Source organism: Hypomesus nipponensis, chromosome 14 (assembly GCF_054491055.1).
Source record: "Hypomesus nipponensis isolate SF chromosome 14, ASM5449105v1, whole genome shotgun sequence".
Classification (NCBI taxonomy): Eukaryota; Metazoa; Chordata; class Actinopteri; order Osmeriformes; family Osmeridae; genus Hypomesus; species Hypomesus nipponensis.
Genome location: NC_140374.1, coordinates 18,022,008 through 18,042,500, shown reverse-complemented (window position 1 = coordinate 18,042,500; position 20,493 = coordinate 18,022,008). Strand labels below are relative to the sequence as shown.

The 20,493-nt window shown below is 44.9% G+C and overlaps 1 protein-coding gene across 2 annotated transcripts in view; it reads left to right on the top strand.

Annotated features, from left to right (window-relative positions):
• The first annotated feature begins 13,745 nt into the window (after positions 1-13,745).
• tspan9a (tetraspanin 9a) overlaps positions 13,746-20,493 on the top strand; it is a 119,788-nt gene continuing 113,040 nt past the window's right edge. For both annotated transcript variants that reach the window (XM_084672438.1, XM_084672437.1), the window contains exon 1: positions 13,746-14,031. The gene's annotated coding sequence lies outside the window, so the exon portion shown is untranslated. The remainder of the gene's footprint in view (positions 14,032-20,493) is intronic.

Genomic DNA, 20,493 nt, shown 5'->3' with positions numbered 1-20,493 from the left:
TATGCAGACCTATCACACATACAGTACAGTACTCCACTCTTGTATTCGCCCTCATAAACCACTGTGGTCTGACTGTAACTGACAAAGCGTCCGCTCGCTGGTCTGGAAACACATCACTCAGCCAGGCACAGGCACAAATCTGCACAGACAAATGGATGGAAAAAGCATTTATTTGGAAGAAATCTCCATCCAGACATGATGGTAAAAGTCTGTAAAAGCTTGTCGTAAACTCTGCAGCAGACGGGTGCGGGCTACTGTTTGTTAGATCCTCTGTGTTGAAGGCCACAGCCAATGTTCCATGGTCTCGCGGTGATCTGTGGGGGGACTGTGGGAGTAAGGTTCAGAGACAAGTTCTGCCTTGCTGAAGACCATTGTCCTTGACCTGTGATCGTTTCTGGGCACTAACCTTTTAAAATACTATGCTTTCACCCTTGAGTAACTGTACCCTTCTGGCATTTGATGACACTATGTTGTACGTACCATGTGGACTGCTTGTGCATCACTTCAGATCAAAATGTCTGCGAAAAGGATTCAAATGTCAAATGATATGTAAATGTACAGGCCGTGTCCTCATGCGGTTCACGCTGGTGTTAACATGGTGGTTCTTACAGGCTCTTTCATTGGCCTGTGGCCGTTTGCTGCCCAGAAACACACACACACACACACACACACATACACACTGCATGGAGAGAAGGCAGAGGTGGGCGGTGCTCTGTTAGTGGTTCTGAGGACTGAAGTTAGGAAGGTGTCCACAGAATACACACCTGCTTCAAGTCACTGATGCAGGTCAAGGTTATCCACTGGAAAACACAGACCAGCTTCCACTGAAGAAGGCTGGGGGATATTATGTAGAGATTTGGGTCCTACAGATTAAAACATTTCATGGCCAAACTCTCCTAGCTAGCTATCTCTTTGTTCATGACTCCCATTGTGTTGTAGGTTGGAATAAAGATAGTGTTGTCTCAGTAAAGTTCTGATGGAAAAAATGTGTTGTGAAATATTCTGCTGCATTGGAAGTGTTGCTACCAAGCTTGCATCAATCAATGATTTTCTTGAGTCACAGAAGAGAAAAGTTGGCTGTAAAAATGAAACAGATGGACAGTCTCAGGAGAAACAACAAGAGGTACTTCCCACACACACCAACACAAATACATGTCTAACCAACTACCCAGAATCCTTCAGAGATCTGTAGACCTTGTGTACCATTCTGTTACTGAAAGATCCAATCAATACTATCAGCCCATTACATGTAGTTGTTTAAGCCCGGCTCTACCCATCTGTTTCCAATAAGAGGTCATTTGTCTCCACCATGATCTGACAAGGACTTGCAGATTGAACATCTGAACACTGGCTCTGCTTGTTCCAAGACCTGCTAACTGGGTCTCCTAATGGACCTTCCTGTATTTTCTTCTCTGCTATTCTCGTCTCCTCTCCTATCTTCTCCTATTTGTAAAAAACTGGACCATTTGTAAACAAAGTTTCCTCAGTCATTTTACCAAACAACCCAGATCGATTTTGGAGGGTTAGGAGGAGTCAGTATTTGAGTGTGAGTTTTTGACACCAGAGACATTAACAAGACTCTCCTCTCAAGGAAATCATTCCCACATGACACAGTGACCATATACCATAACAATGGGGTTGGAGGGGATGCTGAGATCACTGTTATTACAGTATCAGGATCCTCACTCACACACACATGTGGATCTCTTTAGAAAGCACTCCAGCTCTTAGCAGCACAGCGCCCAGCCAACACTCTTTACAAGAACACTCTGCTGGAGATGAAGTTGCATTGATGATCAGACTGTGCTTTCGGAGACAATATAAAATGGAAATATCGGTAGCAAAGCTGAGGCATTGCTACCCCTCTCTCTCTGTCTCTCTCTGTCTATCTCTCTCTGTCTCTCTTTCTAACTCTCTCTCTCTCTCTCTCTCACACTCTTTGTCTCTTTTCCTCTGAGTTTGGAGTGTTTGTCGATGGATTCCACATGCCAGTATGTGTGCCTGTGTGTGTGTGTTTCCACGTGTGTGTCCATATGTGTGTGCCTGTGCACGACCGCGCACGTGTGAACCTGTGTGTGTTTCCGTGTGTGTATACGTCTACGTGAGTGTGTGTCCGTGTGAGTGTGTGTCCGTGTGTCCGTGTGTGTGTGTGCGTGTGTGTGTGTGTGTGTGTGTGTAGCAGTGTGTCCCCTCCCTGAGACACTCTGTCAGCAGCAGATGGGTGCTGAGCAGCTTCATCAATCCACCTCCACCAGGATTACACAATTAGACCCCTTAATTGAAGCTAAAACACTCTAATGAGTAAAAGCCTGGTTCCCTTTCTCCAGCTGCTGCAGTGTTGTGTTCAATGTCTCCAAACTCCATCGGTGTGTGCCACTGCAATGGATGGCACTGGCATGGCATTTTGACATGTTGACCAGCTCATAACTTTCCACAGAGAGAGAGAGAGAGAGAGAGAGAGAGAGAGAGAGAGAGAGAGAGAGAGAGAGAGAGAGAGAGAGAGAGAGAGAGAGAGAGAGAGAGAGAGAGAGAGAGAGAGAGAGAGAGAGAGAGAGAGAGAGAGAGAGAGAGAGAAAGAGAGAAAGAGAGAAACATGCCCGATGACAGGAACAGTACATCTTTGACTGATGTGTCGCTTGTATGTAACTACTTTACTGATGAGCTACTGGGGAGTGTTTTTGGGGCTGTTTGGATCGTACTGGTGTGCATCCACTAGCAAGCCTCCACGGGGGGGGGGATCCTTTACAAGAGAACATTGTGCACCTATTATCTGGAACGAGCGTCTCCAATGCTGCACCACAAAGTGTACAGAAGACCACCGCTGTGAGGGTTGCGAAGAGGGCAAGGCTTATCTGCTGTCTGTTCTGATCCCAGCAGACATGACATCTGGTCCCTCTCCCCGGGCCACTGCTCGGCTGGTTTCATTGACCTACTGGATGCCCTGACTATTTTGGAAGCTCTGTTCTGCATTGTATCTGCTTCTGATTAGTAAACAGTGATGTGATTGAAATCTGCTTGGAGGTTCCTGTAGTTTGGTTCACACCAGAACTTGGTGTGGGGAAGAACATGAACACCATCTCCGGCCTATATATTTGAACCCAAACTGTTATGAAGACTGTGGCCAATGTTCTCTAGCTAATTATGCGTATAATAGGCCCATCAGTGTGTTGATATGACTTATAGCCATGGGCAGTGCAGTCACACAGACTCATGTGAATGGCCAACTAAACTACAGTTACACTTATTTAGTGCTTTTGTACATTTGTACTGACTTTAGCCTATTTATCATATAAACTGTTTATACACACTTATGGATACAAGCATTCACACACACCTTTGAAAAAAAAACCGAATGAATTTAAAGAAAGCCTTTTTCTTTCAGAAGAAAGTCATGTAAACCATGTTCTGAGTGTTGTGTTGAGAGTTCTATTGATTGATCGAATATATTCTGGTTGAGTGGTGTATGCTTGCCACTGAGTGAATACTTTCAAATCATTCTTCACCTTGGGGGCCAAAAAGTTAGTGGTACTAAAAAACTGGATGAGTCAACTAAAATAAAAAGATGTATATTGTGTTACTGTAAAAATAAGGCTTTCTATTACTGTATCTCTACTTTTTCCTTTGCAAAACTTATACAAAGCATTACAAACTTTCAGTTTGTAAGTTCTCACCAGCTCATAACATCTGATCACAACAAGAGATGAGAAAGTCATGGTATTTCATATAAACCATAATCACCGACTGATGTACAGTGATCTTTACGACTTTTCAAACCAGACTGAATCCCCTCCCAAATCTCCCCCTCTTCACACTTTTCATTTCTGACACTGTTGAAGGAAGTCCTGCTGCCTCTGTGAGGAATCACTTCTTTTGCCAGAAATATAACTCCACAAAAGTTAGACACAGGGATTTTCTTAATGGTCTTTCTTTCATGGAAAATAAATGAATCCCTTTGGCTTTAGTTCAGTTCAGCCTTCTTATCTTACCTTCCTTTGTGAAGGAGTTTTCTTTGTATCCTGCTGCAATTATATTTTTCATTTCAGGATATTTCTGCCAGTTTGGTGAGGCAAGTCAACAGTGTCAGCTTAATTATGGATGAACTGAACTCAGAAAGGATAGAATAAATACTATACCACTGGATTAAGAACCTTAAAGGGAAGATGAGAGTCTCACCAAGTCATTGGCAATGTATGAATTACACCTTTTTTTCCAACAAATCCATGAATGACATTTATTCACATGGCAACATTGAATTTTTCATTAAATTGCATCTTAACTGTCATCTGTTATCTTTTGAGTTGTTAAACAATACAATATTTGTGATTTGTTGAAAATGTTGGTGAAATGGCCTTGATTTTTATTACTTTATTATGTAAAAAAGCCAAGTTAATTATAGTGTGAACATAATTGTCTGAATTAATTTATTGTAGTTGTGATTTAAACATGCCTGTGGTCTTCTGTTCTGGCTTCAGGTACCAGAAGTAGTCATCTTCAGTGTTTGTTAAGGTTTATGCAGCCAGGCTCAAACACGGCAATGAAACGTACGACCGCCCTGCTGCACTCACCTCTCCATTTCAACACGTACAATCCTCATTCTCTTTCTTCCTGCCGTCCTGTGACTAACAATTGGAAAATTGTTCCTCTACTGTCCCGCCGCGCTTCATACTCATGATTACAGATAATGAAAAAGGTAATTGCGTTTCGCTTCTCTCATTTGTCGCTGTGAATCCAGAAAGTATGTGCTGGCCCCGCAGACATCTTTGCTGTGCCTCAGGAACTATAAGTCTGGTGGGAGTCCATTGACGGTGTCTTCTGATCACATAATAAGGCCATCTGTGGAGACACCTCAATGGTCTCCAGCTTTCCTCCAGAATGTCTTCCTCCTCTCTCTCTATTGTTGTTATAATTTCTATTCTCTTGTGGGAATCCTCTGGTCTCAGTAGATTGTATGAGGACGTGAAGCAGGACAGCTGGACACAGGAGATGCAGGATAGATACAGACTGGAGACACAGTGGGCTCAGTAAACACTATTCCCCGGCTGCTTATACATACTCATCACTGCTGCCTACATACACACTACTGTATGTTGACAGAAGCTGATTGGTGAGTCTGTCTGCCAAAGAAAAGCCCTGTGCTCCACATGGCTCCTGTTCAGATGCTCCTTATCAGGCCCACTCAGACTCCCCCCGCAGCCTGCGCGGACCCGCAGCGCTTTGATGATGTCACTCCTGAGGGACGTGAGCCGCTGTCCCACAGTGGTGACATTAAGGGATTTATTTGATCTGTTTATTTGCAGCTCTGCAGAGGCGCTGTGATGACTTCAGGTAGCAACTGTTAGACTGTTGGGTGGGGGAGGTGGGACGAGGGAGGTGGTGGTGGTGGTGGGGTCTCTGTCTGTTTGAGACGGGAGAATGATGGTGTTGACTGGTTTCAAAGGCTGGCTTGACTAGATCAGAGATGTGCTGTCTGTGACTTGAAACCAAGATGCTCAGAGTTGGCAGCTGCAGGAGATTTCCAAACTCGGTGAGACCAGAGCTCTTTTGTGATAGACTCTGCCGTGTCTCCTTATCAACCGCACCAAGCAGCCCTCATTGAAGGGCGGGAAACACAAAGCAGGGAGTCCAGAATGTGTCCAACGGATGATGCACCTCAGGCTCCTCAGTCTCAGATCTATAAAACAGGCTGCAGTTTTCAAATACACACTCAGTTTGTTGCGGCTTGACTTTGATCTCTGCACACTCCAACGACTACCTCTTCTCAGCATATAAGTCAGCCTTAAAGTGACTGTGATGTCACGTTCTACTGTGGTCATTCATTCTCTCTAATGGCCTAACATTACAAGAAAGAATCATTTTTATGACCTTAGCAGTACATTATTTTGTCATTACCCCCCCTAGTTAAAGGCATTTGCAGATGTAATTTCGACCTGGCAGCAACGTTCCTGAGTTTGTATTGTTGTGTAACTCAGCCATTAGTCTTCTTTTGGGACGGTGTAGATGAACAGCAGGCAGAGTAGGGTGGAACTGAACAGCGTGCTTAAACAGTCCAATCTATCACCGCTAACGACTGTACAGTGAGTCAGGTTCACGGTCACAATGGACGGTCTCTATGTCAGCACACACCTTGACCCCCTCCCTCCCACCCTCCCTAGACCCATACAGACACACCTTTACACACACCTCGACCCATACGTGCACACGTGCGTACCCACCTCCACATACGCACATAATAACACACGCACTTATACAAATACGCACCTGTACATGCACACACACGCCTCTACATGCACACAAACACACACAGCACACTCACACACTCGTGCAATATTCTCACACAGTCATTTCTCACTCTCCATATTTTTCCTCGCTCTTTTTACAACCTAATTACAGCACCCATGGAGGAACCACCAAGTCCCAGAAGCTGTTCTGAAGACTTGCAGACCCAGGAACAGACTCCAGGAACAGACTCCATGAACAGACCCAGGAACAGACTCCTGGAACAGACTCCAGGAACAGACCCAGGAACAGACCCAGGAACAGACTCCAGGAACAGACTCCATGAACAGACCCAGGAACAGACCCAGGAACAGACTCCAGGAACAGACTCCATGAATGGACCCAGGAACAGACCCAGGAACAGACCCATGAACAGACCCAGGAACAGACCCAGGAACAGACCCAGGAACAGCCTGCAGTCCAGTTGTGTGTCTGCCAGGGGCTCTGCTCATTGTTTAGTGGATTCAGACCCACACAGTCTTAACTCTGGTAGATGACATCACCGTTCAATATTGTGTTTCATCATATTCTTGGTGGTTTACATTCAATTAATGTGTCCATGGGTTTCTTTATCACTAACTATAACTTAGATAAAAGACAGGAAGACTGCAAAGATGACTATCGGCATCGTGTCTCCTGCCAGTTCTTTCCCTAGGCTATAGGTCCCCATGAACACTAACACACACATTCATTAAACTGTACTCATAGGCGGCTAGCAGCATCTAAACAAGCGGATCTTTACAAAACCAGGCAATGTCATAATGACACAAAGATGGCAGCAACAGGCTGTTGTTTATGTGAGGCTCGGTTATGTGTAAGACCATCAAATGTGTTTATTTGTATTTAATCATCCAGAGTGTTTACAGTGCCCCAGAACCATTCCCCAGGAGTAATTGATCAAATGTGGATCCATGTAATGTTTATGACCCCAATGTCTTTGATAGTATTCACTTGTGACGTCAGTCCGGCAAACATTATGTCCTCTAATTTTTCTCTCGCTGCAAACATTGTTAAAACTTCAAAGGGGTGCATTTAAATGCTTTTTATTTGTAATCACTAACAGGTTTACATGCAAAAGGATAAAAAAAGCTGACAGAATCTGACTAGCCACAATCACTGATGCACAGGCCAGGGAGCTACACAGACTACTGTAGGCCTACTGGTGGATCCGTGTGAAACTACAGGATGTGATGTATTACTGTTAAGTGCCAGCAGCTGGGTAGTGGGACTGGACAACAGCGGCCATCTTTATGTGCCATCTGTCTGGTTGTGATGATTTGGCCATGGTGCCTTGATGAAGTATCATGAGTTGCAATAAAGGGAACAACATCCAACAACAGAGGGCACAGTATTCTCAAACAAGACATATGAGGCTTGGTCACCCTGATATTAGTGAGGTAATGACAGTCTGTTGGTGCAGCTTACTCTTATGATTGTAACAAAATGTGCTTGACATCCACATTTTTGGTGAGCAGTTCCACACCAAAAAATAGGCATAGATCGTATATCCCGTGAGAGTGTGAACTCCCCATTTGCAGTCCAGTCCTTCCCTTCCTCCACTCCTCCTTTCCATCTCCATGCAGTACAGTGTAGTATTGCATGGCTGTGTCAGAATATGAACATCCCACAGCAACAGACTGAACCAGACCGATGAACACCTGGTCTCACTGACAGACTCAAGATAAAGCCTCATCTTGAGAAAGCATTTTCTTTTCGGCCTTCTGTCGAAGAAAGCTAAGCCGGCTAATATGTCAATAACTCAACTGGTAGAGAGGACACTTCTGTAATGCACTGACCAGAAGGCGCTGCTCCTCTCCACAGCCTCAGAGTCTGTCTACTGTCACGTCACACCACACCACTACTTTTCTTGTCAGTGCCGAAATTTGAACCAGTGACTTTGTGGTGGTGTCATTCACACAGGTGTGGGAATGGGGTTTAAGAGAAGGATCTGCATTCATGCTTCAATGTGTCCGTTGAAGACTGGAGCTCCAGAATGGTATATTGGTACTGCTGCCTTTTTTCTCCATCTCCATTTATGCAACTCACCTATAATTGTCTCGTCCACCCTTCTCTCTTTTAATCTCAGTCCTCCACCCCTCCTTTCTCTCTATCTCTCCAGATAGACCAGCAGAGCCTGGTCTAGATTTGGAGGTGAGAGAGTGTAGTGTGTGACTGTTACAGTTCTCATGAGGCAACAACAATAACGTGGGGAAACAACAGTTTGAGGGTTTCATGAATATGACCCTTTATTACAACCATGTGATCCAAATATCTCTCGAGGTCTGCTTCTGCTTGTATGTCCTTGGGAGGACCAGCCCCACCTGGCCAAGGGTGTGCCCAATGAAACAGTCAGCACCTGGCAAGGGAAAGCAAAGGAAATACAACAAGGATCCGCAACAGTGATGATGAGAAACATGGATACGCTGGAGCCGACGCAGAGAGAGGTCAAGAGGCAGAGAGGCAGAGAGAGGCAGAGAGAGGCCAAGAGGCAGAGAGGGTGAAAAGAGGTTAAGAGGAAGAGAGAGGTAGAGAGGCAGAGAGAGGCCAAGAGGCAAAGAGGGTGAAGAGAGGTTAAGTGAGAGGGAGAGAGGCAGAGAGGGTAAAGAGAGGTTAAGAGGAAGAGAGAGGTAGAGAGGCAGAGAGGCAGAGAGGAAGAGAGGGGACCAGGAAGCAGAGAGAGGTAGAATTGCATAGAAAAGCAGGCTGTGGCAGCCAGCTGAAGTACTGTGCATCTTAGTTTGATGAATCATTCCAGAAGCTACAGTGCTATGATCTAGCCGACGGATTGACTTGTTTTATTTGGAGAGGTGGGGTCCTACAGTTGTAAACCTCCGGATGGTTATTTCACTCTACCTGACACAGGAACTACATGGACAGAGCATAACGACCTCAGAGCACACCCACAAGACTGTAGAAGTTATACAAAGTTAACGGGATACAGAAATTGTGACTATCTTTATCTAGGTTGTTCATTGTTATTTCACAGCGTACCGACCAGCCGTGAAAACAGCTTTGTGAAATGTGAACTGCATGTTCAGTAGGTCCCATGGCTTTGCTTCTCACTTACCACAAGAGTTTGGTTCGGTATGATGAACATTACTTTAATGGTTTCTAAAGTAGCTTCCCGCGGCGCAAGAGGTATAGAGGCCCCTTGTTCACAAACAGCTAGATGATAAAACCAGGGAAACGCATCTACACTGTAGCTAACCATGAAATGTAATATAAGCATGACCATTTTAGGAACCGTAAGAGCAGCAGTACCAAGGTCCCTGCGGAGTGTTAGGTAGTAAATCCAAAGCCCTTTCCACCCTGCAATCAACAGTTAGTATTAAAGCCTAACTCCTGGGTATAGGTTTAGAGCATAGGGACCTTGAACACTTTCCGAGGAAGGAATACTGTGCACACATGAACACTTACAAGACCATTCCGAGACAATTAAACATGGTTGAATAGCTCTGTACATATCTAGAAATCCGAGGACGTGGACTGTGTGAAAGAGCTGTAAGAATTGTCTTTGTGTTATTGTCTTATGTTTGTGTGTTGATGATGTTATTATGTTAGTGCCATAAGTCAAATAAACATTAACGCTGTACTTAAACGATTGATTCTCTCAAAAACGTTAGACTTGGGTTGTGTGTGCAATGAAGGACAGAGTGTACAGTGTGTTTTCCCACCAAGCCTCTTGCGTAGGGATTCTTAACCATAATATCAGGCATCGTTTCAAAACACACACAACTGCGTTTGAAAAGAGCATGAAACTTGAAAAGAACATGGCTTGTTTTCATTCCATGTCGTTTCCCTTATACACTTCAGGAACACGGCATGCAAAATGGATGTCTCACTTTGGTTAACATAGCCTAAGCAAAGCTGCCATTGGAAGTGTTAAACTGGATGATTAAGGGTGCATACCTGTAAAGCATCACTCAGCTCTCATATTGAACCTGACACTTGTTTGGGTGAACGTCATTGTCGTTTACCTTCAAGTTCCCCAATGTCGTTCTGTTTCTGATCCTGGTGAACCAGCACACCAGCATTGACATGGCACAGCTGGCTGATGTCAGCAGGGTGCTGAAAGGGGAATGAATAGGACTTTGAACTGTGGTTGGTCCAAACATACAGTACAGTACACTGCCCAAGTCTAGACCGAGAGAGACTGGTGAGACGAGACACCCCATTTAAGTTCACAGTTTACAAAAATATGTCATTTAAATGAACGGTTTGATTTTATGTTTTTGATTGCAACCTTTTTGTTTCAGAAGCAAGGTCTGAGATGAGTGTGGTTGAAGGGTTGGGTCTGGGTTTGTTCAGGGTCTCCTGTCGTGTCTGGGTTTGAGGAGGACACTACACCTGAGTCACCACCAGACCACTGAGTTTGCCTGCTACAAAAATAAACACACCCTGATTGGACTATGACCAACCTCAGACAAATTGGCTGGACCTGATTGGGCCTGATTAAGCCAATTAAAGTTTTTTTTAAAGTTAGGAGTTATTTAAATGGAAACGTTGACTACAGAACGCCTTTTTATTAACTGATGTAATAAGCAAAGACAAAAGCATAGACAAATGTCTATTTCCTGATTTATAAGAACATTACCAAAATGAATCAGTTATTTCAGCTCATATACTGAAGCAATATCACACAAATTCCTTTGTCATTCCAGTGAAGGAGTTCTAGAGCGGGACACTGATTAAAAACCTATGATGCTTTGGTTTCCTCTCAAGCCCCGCCCAGTCAACTGCATAGACTGAGCCCAGAATGTGTCATGCAGCACCAATCCACAATGATCAGCTCCTAATATCAGCAATGTGTCTTTGTTCCAGCCCCTGCTGTTCCAACTGATTGAACATTACTGACCTCACAGGCAGCACACAATCTCACTTTGCTGTCTCAGGCTTATCTCAGATCACTGCTCTGAGTAGAATACCAATCTAAAGGTGAGACCTTGATATGAGTGGAAGGGAACTACAAGGAATGTGCTGTTGAAGTGGAAGGATTCCTGACTAAACCACTTGTCTGTCTGGGTGGAAGGATACCTGACCAAACGATTTGTCTGTGTGGATTAAAAGAATGCCTGGCCAAACGACTTGTCTGTGTGGATGAAAGGATACCTGACCAGGAAAGATTAGATCAGACACTTAGATGGAGGGTTTGTGTGGCGCTGTTGGAGAGGATTCTATGTTTACCAGGAAGTTACTCTATGCAGTAAGACAGTGACCGTCACCACTGCAAAATTATGAGATTTCTCCAACAGAATAGAGAATACAGAGAAATATGAACATGTACTGTATAGAGAACTGTCCAAAAGTGACTTTTGACATCTTATATACTGTATGATGGAATATGGACAAAATTCTAAATATATTTGTTAAATATGGTTTACATTTATAGAACGCGGATTGTAAATTAAAATGCGTAATGTGGATCGGAATGTGCCCACAACATGACCACATAATGAATGGTATTGCAGTTAGAGCATATATTCCCTCAGCACTAATAACTTTAGCTGGTAGCTGAGAGCCAGACAGAGAGAGATGCCACGATGCCATGCCCTGGCTGGCTATGTATGTGTCACAGAGGCCGTCAGATCACCAGCTGTGGGATGAGATGAGATGGAAAAAGAGGAGATGGAGACAGCTAGACACGAGTGGAGCCATCACTTATCTGTGTAGTGGCCTGGTGTGCTGCAAGATGCTGCAGGTCACTCCAGTCCACTGCTCCCAATGACTGCATCCTCTCTATCCTCTCTAGTCTATTTGCCTGAAGACCAGCCAAGCATGCAGACATATGTTGGCTTCTATAATACATGTAATTTATTTGCATATGGTGCAAACCATAAATCCCAATCTTTTCACAACAGTGAGCACTAAGACTTGTCATTACAGCTGCATTTCGTCGAGCTCCTATGCATCTCATGTTTGTATCCTTCAGCACTGGTATCTACAGTTCTGTGTCCCTGCTCATTCTAGGTGTCGGACTGAAAGCACTTAGCTTCTGAAGTTACAGATTGCTGCCAGGGGTAGAATGAAGAGGTTTTAAGTGTAGTGTCATTACACAATGTTTAAAGGAAAGGGATCCTCGAAAGGGGGTTTAGATTCTATCAACCACATGTCATTTAATAGTTATGTGTTTTAAATGTGTTTCTGTACGGGCTTGGTGATGAATCTGTTATTACAACCCAGGAGGGCCCAATGACTCCTAGATCAGTTGATCTGATTGGCTGAACGTTTCCCTGTGTGTCAGCATACTTTAACATGCTCATTCTGAAGGAAAACTAACAAGAGAGGATTATGTGTTAAAGCCGGCGGTCGGATGTGGGTGAATCAGTGACAAACTACAACATTAATATGAAGGCACATTGGTCTGCTGTGTCTACAGGGAGGGCGAGCCATCGCTTGATGATAATGATCATGGTGTCATCAGAACTAGTAGCACAGAACTACATGGGCCTGGAGCTCATGTGAGGGGAAATGACACAGCGGGAAATAACTGATTGTCCAGAGGTTGGACGCTGGTGGGATAAATGTTGCTTGTTTTGTTGAGAAGCCAAGCGGGTTGTCGTCCACAATGGGCTGGGCTGAGGAGCGTGGCAGCAGAACCGCCTCAGACCACAGAGCCAGACTCTGCTACACTGTACCCCTGGGATGAAAGGAGCGCTGGCTTTTAACAACCCTGTACAGCAGATACAGTTTGAATGAGAGAGAGAGAAAGAGAGAGAGGGGGGTGGGGGTGGGGGGAGAAAGGAAGGAAGGAAGAGTTTGGCCATGGACCATAGCTTTAGCTTTGAAGCCGGCTCCGTGCCTTTCCGTTTCTCAGTGACTCACATGAAAGTGGAAAAGCTCAAATTGGTTAAAATGATGAATATGTGTAATATTCATCATTTTATTCCTTATTATCACAAAATGTAATGGGTATTATAGATTACAATACTTCACTGATGGTCATTTAAAACACTAACAGATAAGGTGTAATGGGTTTCATTAGCCTTGCATATTTAAAAATGAACCATGACTTTTCTGTTTCAGCATGCTTGAGCTTTTAACAGGATCCTGTATTTGGAAATGTAATTAAACGAATTAGCATAACACATGGGCTTGGGTATCAGGTATGGTCTTGTGACACTATCACGACAACTCCCCCAATAAAATAACTTTTGCAATTTATTTCCTAAAGAAAAGGCTCTTCTGTTAAAATACTTATTTAAATCCTTAAGTAACAGAGGTCAAGGGAGTGCGCTGTCAAAATTCCCATTTTACGACAAACGAATTAAACCAGAACAGGACAACACTCCTGAATCCTATTTCATAAATCCTACTGTACGTGGTTGTTACACGGAACTTTTCGCTCGAGGATAGTGGGTACCAAATATAGAACAACTGTGCTGCTGTTATGCCTGTAGGAGTCACTACGCTGCGTCTCTTTTTCCAACCGGCTGTGTCGTACTCAAAGGGAAACTTCAGCCACTAGAAATACAGCCACCATCATATAGCAAGTACCGTAACGGGCTGAAAAAGTACCGACAGTCACGATTTATGTGTTTTTCTAATGGTCTAAAATCCTTACGGACGTGGCGAACTGGAACACATTAGTAAATTGCCGTGCATTGGCGTAGACGCGACTCTAACCAGAAACTTTGGCCAAAGTTTATTGTAGCATATGGAAGTTCAAAATCAGTGTTTATGTTCTGGACTTGTTTTGCTCCGCAAACAAGCTTGCTACTTAGTAACTAAAGTAACTCGTTAGGACTACGTTGCCAGGTAAGACTGTATTTTAATTATATTTTCAAAATGTATATATTTTTGTGCCAACAAATTACCCTTTTGTGACAGTTTACTGAAAGTAATGCTACCGTTTATTGAAGTGATGAGATTTTGGCGCAGTGCCTGGATCTGAAGGAATGACAGTTGCAGTTACGGTGTTGCAATATAGGCAGCCTACATGATATGTCTACAGGATAGTATTTATATATTTTTGACTGTCAAATCCTTGGAGTAATTAAGATCATGGTAAGTAAACGTCTATGATATCAAATACATAAATGCATTTACACTCATATAAAACTTACACCAATTCATTCAGATCAAATTGTACATTTAACAACCCTATGTGGCAGAGTAAAAAAAAACGTTCACTGAGCTGTAATACAAGCCGGATATTAAGGCTTGGTTTCAGTAGGATATCGTTCATCTTTAATAATGAGAGAGATCTCTAATTATAGCGCAGTGTCCTGTCTATGGGGGTGGTGGATAAGCAGAAAACAATGCCAGCTGGAAGTGCTGGAAACATGTCGTCCAGGAGGAATGCACATGCACCAGTTATGGTCCACATGGACAGGCCTTAGGAATGTGAGGAATCAAAACATCAATTCACAGCACTTTGAGCAGTAACAGCTGAGTGAGGACTATCACTGATGAAGCATGCCATGTCCAACAACTGTCTGGGTCATGACTGGTGACGAGGCCTCATAGCTGGAGTCCCATGGAGATGGTCTGGTCTGGTCTCAGGCTGAGTGGATCTTCTAGAACAGAGGCAGGGTTGGTGGGCTTCCCTGTCGTCTAGTCTGATCGTAGTATAGCGTCACATCTCTGTCCACAGACTCAAAGATTGAGGTGGGGGGGGGAGGGGCTGGGATGATGGACGGTTGTTTAAAATGGTTTAATCAGGTCATAAGCAATGGGAACTTGCTGTTGTCAATCCAGTGTAATCCTGGTTTTGATCCAATTTCCAATCCACATTTTCAGAGTCTCCTTTTCCGGCTCTGATATGTGGTTCCACACAGGACTAAATTGCCTGCTTGAGAGCTCTAAGAGTCTGAGTGGGGGAGAATGGGTGGCCTGGGGTGGGAGGCCTGGGCTGTATCTGTAATGGATTGTCCAGATGTTCTGTGCCTTGCTCTATTTAGTCATGTAAGTATTGTTCAGTGGTTCAATTGTAGGCCCTTGGGTGGCTGACCACTCAAGATATCCCAAACTGGACTACAACTGTCTGTCCAGTGTGAGTATAGCTGCGGAAGACACCAGGTCAACAGTTGGTTTTGATCTTAACTTGATATTTGAAAATAACTAAACTTTATTTCCCCCCGTAAGGAAAATCAGCTGCTTGTATTCATGTCTTTCACTGTGACTCTGACAAACAATGCCAGGCTCATTGAAATCACATGGTGCACAAAACCTGACCCCTGTTTGTCCCAGACGGAACAGTAGAGTCACACAGGGGTGAGGCATGGAAGCAAGTGTTCAGCTTCTTCAGCTCCTCCAGCCCTTTACAATAGTCACTCGGAGGAGGGGGGGGTTGGCTATCCCACTCCCCTTTCATGAGTGTCTGACGAGCCCCTGGATCTTGTCTCAAACCCTGGCAGCAAGGTGACAGTGGAACTGGGTGAGAGAAGACACGTTTAGGAGCACCACTCTGCATCTATTTGACCTCCGACCCCACATTCCTGTGGCTCTTCCTGCTCTCCGGGCTCGGAGAGCCTTCGACCTCACAGCCCCATGGTTGACCTGCCATGGAGGAGAAATATGCACCTTTGCTGTGTATTCTCAGTCGGAGGACAAGGTGCTGGGGGATAGGAGCTCCTCACTGGATGGATGGGGTTTCAGTTGCACGCGATCCCCATACATCTCCCACACTTTGTCATACCTCGCCAGCAGTGACTTGTGATGAGACCCGTCCTAAGACATACCGTCATCTGCACTGAATGGCTAAGATACGGTCTATAGGACTATATCCTGATTGTTTATATCCCAGGGTGAGAGAGAGAGAAGGGGGGAGAGAGATAGAAAGAGAGAGAGGCTGATGTGGAGGGAACCTTCCATCCTCAGCTGCTTCTCATTGTGTTCATCTCCTCCTCGTTGGGCTGGGTCTGCCTAATGAAGCCTGTATAACGACCATCAAAGCAGCTTTCCTCTGCCATCCTCAGGAATTAACCATCATATGCTGTGCTCATATAATTTCGTCTCCAATTCGCTGAATAATTCTCTACAGCCGTTTAAGACAAACAACAGAACATTATATGGCGTGTTTACTTCACTTTACATCACTCTCTCTCTCTGTCTCTCTCTGTCTCTCTCTCCGTCACTCCCATTTGCTTCCCTTCATGAAGGTTCCTATTCTCTGGGACCGGGGCTGGACTGCTCTGGGCCTGTCTCGTGCCCCCGGCTCTACAATAGCCTGGCTGTGCTACTATATCAACATGTTGTTCCTCTCTCTGACCTCCCTGACTCTGGGTCCTTGTGCCAGTCAGTCCACAGCTCTTGGCCAATCACTGTTAAGCTGAGAGGAACTAGGTGGGTCAAGGCCAGTCTGAGACCTGCCTAACTGCGACTGCTCTGTCCATGGAGTCCAGTTCCACTCTGACTCAATATCCTATTGGAGGAGTCCTGTTCCTCTTCCTGTTTAAACTACGTAAGCCCCACTTAGGTAATGTTCTCTAGGGAAACATAGCTCTGAGTCTGATCCTCCTCTGTGTGTGAGAACTACAGGCTCCCACCTGTAACCCCGGACATGCCATCCCAGTTCATCCCCCCTGTCCTCCAGTCTCCAGACAGCTCATCCCAGGCCTGCAGACAGACAGTGAACCCGACTGGATGTTTTCCTGTGCCGTTGTCCGTGTGCATGTATGTCATGTAGTGGCTCCAATTTGGCCTCCAGCTATACATGCCACCAGAACATTCTGTGCCTATATTTTGACTCTGGTATTCAACCGCATGTTGCTGTTTTCAGTTGAGTCTATTTTGAAACAAGTATTCAGTGTGCTCTGGAGGCTGCTCTGGAGGCTGCTCTGGGCCGAGGGTACAGGAGAGAGGCTGCTCTGGGCTAAGGGGACAGGAGAGAGGCTGCTCTGGGCCGAGGGTACAGGAGAGAGGCTGCTCTGGGCTGAGGGTACAGGAGAGAGGCTGCTCTGGGCTGAGGGTACAGGAGAGAGGCTGCTCTGGGCTGAGGGTACAGGAGAGAGGCTGCTCTGAGCTAAGGGGACAGGAGAGAGGCTGCTCTGAGCCGAGGGTACAGGAGAGAGGCTGCTCTGGGCTGAGGGTACAGGAGAGAGGCGGCTCTGGAGGCTGCTCTGGGATGAGGCGACAGGAGAGAGGCTGCTCTGGGCTGAGGGTACAGGACAGGGATTTTAAAGTTGACTTTAAAACGCTAATGATCGAGCTCTCTGTCGTTAAAAACTCAGAGCATGGTCATTTCAGTTTCATTGGTTTTCTAGTCAGGAAAGTACAGCATTGATTTGCTAGTGCTGGATGACTTTGGTGCTGTGGCTCTCTGAATTTCTACTGATCTTCCAGGGGGAATTTCACAGCCATTATAAACCAGCATCAGATCATGGGAATATGGAGGGTCTGAGTGTGGTTGCTAAGCGTTCATGGACACTGTAAAATGTAATATATATATAGGGTGTCAGTGACATCATGTCGTGTGACAGTGGACAATAAGAAATGGATCTCCAAGCCCCCTGCTGTGTTATGTCCCAGTGACAGAGGTGTTTGGATGCTTGCTGAACAGAGAAGAACAAGGAGAACTCTTCTTAGCTCCAACAATTTTATATTGTTATTGGTTTTTAAGTTGGTGTAATTGTCTTAATCGAGAGAGAGAGAGAGAGAGAGAGAGAGAGAGAGAGAGAGAGAGAGAGAGAGAGAGAGAGAGAGAGAGAGAGAGAGAGAGAGAGAGAGAGAGAGAGAGAGAGAGAGAGAGAGAGAGAGAGAGAGAGAGAGAGAGAGAGAGAGAGAGAGAGAGAGAGAGAGAGAGAGAGGATAAGTAATGGCACACCAGGGGAAGCTCGCTGGCAAATCCAAGTCATCGCTCTCTCGCTTCCCTTCGTGCCAGCTCTGTAATCAAAAGCACCTTTGTAATCCAGAAGAAAGCCCAGGCTTCTGGGAGAGCTACCACACTCTAGCTGCTAAACAGTCAGTAAACATAGCCCTCACAACTGTGTGCTGTCTGGGGCCTCCTCCACACAAATGCACTATGCACACACACACACACACACACACACACACACACACACACACACGCAATCTCTTTGATGATTTGAGGAAGAAAACGCAGGTCAACTATATCAGTCATCTATCTTTCTGCTGTCTGGAGGGAAATTGGAATACTCATTTCCAGCTTCTATCTTTTAAATAGTGTGAAGTGGAAAACAATCTAGACTGTAGCAAATGATAAAGGTACATCTGTACTGTTGTGTACAGTGTCAGTGTTCATATCATATTGCAAGGCCCTGTGGACCCATGAGTTCTGATGTTTTTCTACAACAGGAAAATGCTCCCCGCTGCTCATAGATCAACCAGAACCCAAACTGCTCCTCTTCTCCTCCCATAACCTTGGCCTAAGCAGAACAGAGCCTCAGATCACACCTGCCCTCACTTTGTCCCGGTTCATCAATGTTTACTCACCATCTGGAGTAAATGGATGCCTCTGCTAGCAACTTTCAGGGTGACCTCCTAAGCAGAACAAGCTGCTTCGAGGAACCTCGTTAGACGTTCTATTCGTTCTATAAGACCGTCCTGGGATGACCCCTCAAGTAGACAGTAGTGTTTACGGTGTAAGTGTCTTTCTCAGGGGAGACACAGCGACTCATCTGACTATAACATTCAACCTGAGATATTGAGCCTGAACCTCCCTTTTCCTGTTCTATTGTATGATGGGATGGGATGTTTGTGTTTGTGCTTGTGTGTTTATGTAGAGGGGGGTAAAGAGAGAGAGAGAGCCAGAGAGAGAGCTAGAGAGAGAGCCAGAGAGAGAGCGGCTGTGTTTATCTAAGATATTCAGTAGCAGGCTGCAGGCGGTCAGTGTCAGCAGATGCATTCAGGAGGCTATTCCTGAGCTAGCACTTCCTGTACGGCCAGTAACTTGTGACCTCACACACAGGAAGTGTCCTCTGGATAGATGGAGAATAACAAGGATTATGTAAAAGAACAGCCAATTAACCATGGTAGAGGGAATCATTTTGACAGGATACAATACACATGCACACTATGGCAATCCTGGAATCTCTCCTAAACTAACTTGGCCAATCAAAAAGCCTGTAATTGTGTTGATTGGTTTGCTAGTCGATTAACGTTTTGATCATGCCCCTTTAACCCTGTAAGACCCCTTGTTGTAATATTACAACGTCACCTTTAGCTCTCCAAAAAAACACATTTTCCAAAAAAATGTTTTTGAAATACCACATTTTCATTGACATTGGGTCTTATTGTATCGCCTTGCAATGCCATTGGATACTAAATGTGTATATAGATCTGGCTCAAAGGCCATGAACTCCACCAGCCAACTTTCCTGGAAGCGAATGTCCTTGTTTAATTTGGCTGGATATCAACTTTGAAGTAAGTAAATTCCATGAAATAATTTTCATGGACCTTTCAGTTCAGCTGTTTGTGTTTTTGTCTGTAACATCAATGCTACTGTAACTGTTGAGTGTTGAGCTCCAAGAGGTTGATATTATCTTTAGTATACCCTGCTAATGAGCTCAGAGCTACTTTCAGATAGCATCAACCAGAGGAGAAGTTCTTTTTCTTTTGAAAAGAGAGGATTCATTCCACATTATTACATTTCAAGCAGATGATTTGAAAGTGTTAATGTAAGCCTTTAGTTGCAACTTCAGAAGTATTTTTTTCATATTATGTGTGAAATTGAAGGTTGCATGGTGTTTTGAAACAAACAGACCCCTCCCCTCCCCTGTCCTCCCCTCCATGGGTCCAGTCTCAGGAATAGGAAGGTTAGCCAGCAACAGGGGCTTGTTTTTCTCTCCTCCCTGTTTGTTTGACACATGTATTCACATGATTAGACAGGCCCCACTTAACATGTAAATCAGACTGACCCCATCATCGAATCTGCTCAGCTCACACAGAGCTATGTAGGCTTAAGCACATCAGCTAAATAGGGCACCAGGGAAGTGTTTGAAAACACCCCATTGTCTGTCTGGGACACTTGCTTGAGAGGCTCTGACTGATCCCAGTTAAGAGTGTTTCAGAAGTATGAGCTAGGCTTTCCATGTCTTTCCGTGAGCAAGGCAGTCATGACAGACAGGTCAGTAAGGAGGCTGCTGGTTTCTCCACACACTGTGAGAATCCAGAGGCTTTTTCAGGCCTTTCCATGAGCATTGTTCTTCTTTTAGACCCTGTGGTGTAGAATGATGTACCATGTGGAGGGCTGACCACACTGCAGACTTAGACTCAGAGCCTCTGCACAGCCAGGAGCAGCTGTCCCGAGGGAGGGGG